The sequence below is a fragment of the Aptenodytes forsteri genome, unplaced genomic scaffold, assembly GCF_000699145.1.
Source record: "Aptenodytes forsteri isolate BGI_AS27 unplaced genomic scaffold, ASM69914v1 Scaffold174, whole genome shotgun sequence".
Classification (NCBI taxonomy): Eukaryota; Metazoa; Chordata; class Aves; order Sphenisciformes; family Spheniscidae; genus Aptenodytes; species Aptenodytes forsteri.
This window is the reverse complement of record NW_008794603.1, coordinates 2,636,117-2,642,243: the sequence shown is the minus strand read 5'-3', so window position 1 is coordinate 2,642,243 and position 6,127 is coordinate 2,636,117.

The following is a 6,127-nucleotide window of genomic DNA, read 5'->3' as shown; positions in this document are numbered from 1 at the left end:
GAGGAAGAATTTCTTTACTGAAAGAGTGGTTAAACATTGGAACGGGCTGCCCAGGGAAGTGGTGGAGTCCCCATCCCTGGAGGTATTTAAAAGACGAGTACATGAGGCACTTAGGGACATGGTTTAGTGGGCATGGTGGTGTTGGGTTGACGGTTGGACTCGATGATCTTAGAGGTCTTTTCCAACCTTAATGATTCTATGACCTGTTTTAACCATGACCATCCCTTCTCCATCACCTACCTTCTAAATGCTGAATCGGCATAAAGCTGGGCACACACTACCCTAAAAAGACACAGAACAACCTACAAGATCAGTGGCTGTGCTAAAGCTGCATGTTCCTGATTTGGTTGGAAGAATAGTTGAGTTGACCCTCAAGGGATCTCTTCCAGAATCACCCTACAGGATTGCTTGCCCTCTCGGGACTTTTTCTGCATTGGTGCCTATACACAGAGGCTGAGTACAGGCAAAGCACTATGTTGTCAGGGGACTTCTATGCTACTACAGACAGCCTTGGGCAGAAAAGATGAGTGGAAACCAGAAGAGAGAGGATGTAAGAAAAAGTACTTGTGTTCCGCTTCGTGCACAGCAGCACATGCACCATGAGGAGGACAACTTCTGGTCAGGCTTACGAGCCTCTTCAAGTGTGTTAGCAGGTGGTCTTTATCAACCACACTATTCTAGTCTGCTAAAAGAGCTGGTATCACAGTTAACGTGCAGTTTCACATCAGCCACTGAGGGAATCAAACAAAAGCTTCAGAGAAACTAAAGTGAGATGAGTGATGAGAGGCAGTGGAGTAGTCATGGGGGCAACATATGGTGCAGGAGCCTGGTCACCCATCAGCTTCTACCACCGTGAACAGAAAAAGAAAAGCTGCTTCCAAAAGCATGTCAGAGCAAGAGCCTCACTCAGGCTCAATTGCTTTCTGGAGAAGGGCCTCTCCTCCCCTCAACAACCGCACAAGTCATACAGGGAGACTGTCCAGTAACCTGAAAAGAGTCTGTATAAATAGCCCATTTTCACTTTATGTCCGTATTGCATTTATCTTCTGGAACAAAGAAAAAGAAATTGCACAAATACCACGCTGCCAGGTTTCTGGCATCAGGACTGCAAAGGGAAATCCGAACACACTAGTTTAGCGACACAAAGAGCAACTCCTTTTCCTTCTTCCCTCACCTCACCTTCCAACAGGACCGAACCACCATCATGGCCACACTCTGTCCTTCTCCTAATCTAAAAAAATTTAAGTCCAGAGTACATGTTTCTTCCTCTCCCACCACAAGCACAGCACCTCAACACCCCAATAAAGCCCTTCCCCGCCAGCCCCACCTCACCTCGCCCACACCCTGCTCCCCCCCCCCCCCCTGCCGTGGGGGGGAGGGGCGCCCCCCCCCCCGCCATGCTCGCCGGCTCCAGCTTGGCACCACTCCTCACCACCGACCACCAGGGCAGGTGCTCAGGCCCTGGCCGCGGGGGAGTGGGGCACAGCAGCAGGCTGCAGGGTGCGCAGCCCCCCAGCCCTCCCCACCCAGGCCGCCAAGCCCCAGGGGGCAGGAGGCAGCAGCCCCACCTGGACCACGGCCTCCGGCCCGCCTCTCCTCTCCTCCCCTCCCACCTGCCTATTCCTGGCTGGCTCCGAATAAATACACTCTTCACTTAGGTGCCACAGATTTGGTGAGAGAAACAGGGAGGAAAGGGAAGAGAGCACGAGAAAGGGAGGCGAGACAGCGTTTTCCTGGCCCTCCCATGCCTGCTGTTCCTCTCCCCAGGCACAGTGGTGCGGCCGCACCTGACAGGACCGTGGGGCAGGCAGCCCCGGCAGGGCGGCTCTGCAGAGACCGGCACTGCGCACAGCCCACCCACCCCTCCAGGCAGCGGAGGTGAGAAGCCCTCTTCCTTCGTGACTGGAGAAGGAGTGAACGGCAGCACTGTCACCTCCTCCAGCTACCAGAGTCCTTACCTCTACCACAGAAGCTAGAATACAGTAAGTTGATTTTCTAACAACAACAAAAAAAAGAGGGAAAAAAAGAAAAAAAGAAAGAAAAGCAAAAGATAACAACCATTTCTTCCACTGTCACTTTATCAGACTCAGTTGATCGCAATCTGTGTTGAAAGGCCTGTGGGTATGTCTGAAGGAGACAGAGGTGGGTCCCTCGCAACTGGAACAGAACTTACTCTTGGAGAACAGATATAAAGTGCTATTACATGCTATTTGGCTTGCAAAGTACCACCAAACAAAAAACCAGCCACGTCTGGCACTTTTGAAACAACATTTTTATTCATTTCAAGCTTGCAAATACAAAGGCTGCCACAGAGATTTTTATAAGCCAACCGTAAGCCTGGCATACACCTAAAACTTCAAGGACCCTTGTTTCTACAAGAACGAGTCAAATAGCATTCAAGAAAGCAGAATAAAAACCATGCTCTAATAGTTATAAAAGGATTTTGAAAAGTCAAAGATGTAACTTTAAGGTTTTAGAAAATAAAAATGTATTCTTTTAAGGTTTTACTTGTAAAAATCAATGCTTTCATCAACCTGTAATAACCCAAAGAATCACAGAATACACATTACGATTCCCAGGGCCATACCTGATTTTTTTAAATCACTTTCCAGAGTTCTTTTATGACTAGAACTCAGTATTTCAGGTTTCTAAATGGACTGTTAAATTTGCAAGCATATCATGAAGTAATAAAACTATCCAGTCAAGCTTTTCCTTCATTTAGGAATATTTGCTAAGTAATCAAAAGGCCAAATCTCAAAAACTCTCACAAGTTACACATGAGTTTCTTTCAGAAATGGGCTGCTTTCTTGTCCATACATCCCAACACGTCTTCATCTGCACGGTAACCAGGGGAGTGTCCATTGTGTTTTGGGACTTCCAGGTGAGAAACACAAAATACAGTACGATAATAAATAAAGCCAATCTTTCAAATAAATAAAGGCAGCACTGAATTCTCAGTTATGCAGTTATGCATGTCTGTTGCTTTAAATCAATTAAATATTTAGATGTGTTGTGGTTTAATCCCGGTGGGCAGCTCAGCCCCACACAGCTGCTCGCTCACTCGCCCCCAGTGGGATGGGGAAGAGAACTGAAGGGTAAAAGTGAAAAACTCATGGCTTGAGATAAAGGCAGTTTAGTAGAGAAAGCAAAAGTTGCACGCACAGGCAAAGCAAAATAAGGAATTCATTCACTGCTTCCCATCAGCAGGCAGGTGTTCAGCCATCTCCAGGAAAGCTCAGATTCATCATGCGTAACAGTGGACTGAGAAGACAAATGCCTTAAGTCCCCCCCCTCCTCCTTCTTTCAACCAGCTTTTATTGCTGAGCACGATGCCATATGGTATGGGATATCCCTTTGGTCTGTTGGGGTCAGCTGTCCCGGCTGCGTCCCCTCCCAGCTCTTTGTGCACCCCCAGCCTGCTTGCTGGTGGGGTGGCGTGAGGAGCAGAAAAGGCCTTGAGGCTGTGCAAGCGCTGCTCAGGAATAACTAAAACATCCCTGTGTCATCAACACTGCTTTGGTCACAAATTGCAGACAGCACCATAGGAGCTACTATGAAAAAAATTCAACTCTATCCCAGCCAAAAACCAGTACAACATCCCATCATGGTCATACTTTCTAAGTTTCCAGTTCTTTCCAAAGGTCTAACTATGGTTTACAAAAACAAGTTATGAGATACCTTAAAACACTGAAATCAGTGCAATATTTATTCCATCAAACAAAAGAGACTTCTTAATTTTCTGTAAGACATACGGGGAAGAAAAGCTCAGCTTTTTTTTTTTACTTTTAGTAGAAGCTTCAAAAAGTCAAGTTTTTTTTTATCTATGATATGCCACAAAAGTACTATAATGTAGTGCTGCCGATTCCTTGTAAGTGATCACTTTCAAAGTATATTGTCTAACTGAATGCTTAAAACTGGACCGACTAAAAACCTCTACAAAAATATGATATAAGCACAGATGTGAGATGATCTCAATTTGTCTTTTCCATAATTTTATCTGTCACTCTCTTCTCACCCCAACACTGTGAAATAACTCTTCAATCTATCTGTAGTAAATTTCTGTAACCAGTCAAGAAAATGTACATCCAAACTAGTTGGAAGGTACGGTAATTTCTCTGAACAGAGAATATACCCAATATTGAGTCTCTAATAATAACACTCAGATGAAAACCAATCAAATTAATTATTAATGAAGATGTCAATGTTAAATGTACATCTATCTCAGTGTTAAGAGGTATAATTAGAACACTATACCCTTCCACATAGGCAGTTGTTTTAACTGCTGTTCTTTCAATTAACACGTTTCTTGGCAAAGTTACTGATTTTCTAATCTCAATTTCAAGATTAGACAGCTGTTGGCTTTGATCCTACAAACACTTACATACATACTCAAGCTATTGCAAACGAGTATGCTCATTCACTCTGACCTCCTGTGTGGCCAGGCAGCTGCCAGGCACATGAGCTCAGGGTGATGTGGTGCAGGAAAGGAAGGAACGGGGAGATGCTGTCTGAAGCCCAGCCCCTCAGAGGACCCTGTCCCCACCACCGTGCCTCTGTCTAGGCATGCTGTTTGAGGAAAGGAACTCACAAGTTAATTTAGATTCTCATAGTCACTTTACAGGAATAGGAAATACCAAATGTAGGATTCACGAGAGCCTTAAAACCAGGTACAAGTAAAACTCAGGAGGAGTTAATAAGAAAACCTCTTTCTTCCTTACGCAAGACTGGGATTTACTGGCTGAAGATACTTCCTGAGTTGTGTTACTCACTCCTTCGGGTATGGATAACTGGTTCATTATTGGAAAACAAACAACCAGACTTCATCCCTCAAAAAATTAGGTCCATAGTTATATTGCCTGCCTCTTTTGTCATGGCCCAGCAGTTAGATCTCACCCAGAATGGGAGACTTTGTTCCTACATCTTTCCTTGTCTGTCCAAATCCTCATCCCCTACAACCCTTTGCTGCAGTATCACAGCTACTAAGCTGCAGTCAGAACGGATGCGGGGCTGCTTTCTACAAACCTTGTATGTGGATGAATCAGACAATATACACAGGTACCATTTATAAAGGCACCTTAAAGCTTCCCTGTAACCCAGCTCTTTTAATTCTCACACTGCTCCTGCACGTCAAAGACACTGAGATCTATGTAGGCATAATGAAAACTCAGAAAACATATTTTACTGTTCTACTGCTTTGTGCAATGCATTTCAGCATATCTTATTCACATAACTTCATAAAATTCCTGAATATGAGAGAAAAGTTTACAGACTTAAGTTCTCTGCTATAGCAAAGAATACATGACAATTGAAAGACTTAAATGTTCTGAGATGATCTTTTGGTGGATGTTGCAGAACTACAGATTTGTGAATAGTGTAAATGGTTCTAGTATAGCTCAAAACTGTCATGTGAGATCCTCTGAAACTTTTGGGGGAGATTAACAGCAGACTTGAGAACAGTAAGAATTTGCTACTATTTTCAGTAGATTTCAGTCTCTGATCAAAATAATGTATTTTCAATCATTTAAATAATTTTTCAGAAAAATTGTTAAATGCTTCATCTTGTAGCATATGTCTAGGAAAATTCTTAACACCTATTCTGAATTTTGAAATTCTGTATTTAAAAAGTAAAAGACAAAAGAACAGAAGCAGTGACAATCTAGCTCTAAGGCTGGCCTGCATTTACATTTTCAAACGAGATGCAAGTGTGCAAGGAAAATAAAGCTGTTCAATTTGAAGCCTCTAGTCTGAAATACCCTACAATAATTCTGAAAATAGTGGCTTTTCCGTCCTCTCTACCGTGGAAGCTCACTGAAATGGTTTCATGAAACCACACAGAAAGTCAGATCAGAGCAAACCAAGCCATCAAAAAGAGGTAGCTTTCAATCCAACAAGTGTACAGCAGAGACCATCTCTTTAGGCAACTGCAGGGATTTGCTTGAGTAAACCACATTTCAACAGCCACTTTAACTGTCTCTTTAGAGGATACCTATTGCCTCCACTATGCACAATTAGCTTGTTTACATCTAGCACACAAAAGCACCTACTCCTAAAAACCTCCCAGATGTTCTCCTTTTGTACAAATGCAGCAGACTTCTTGGCACCCCAGCATTGATGATGGGGCAGATTC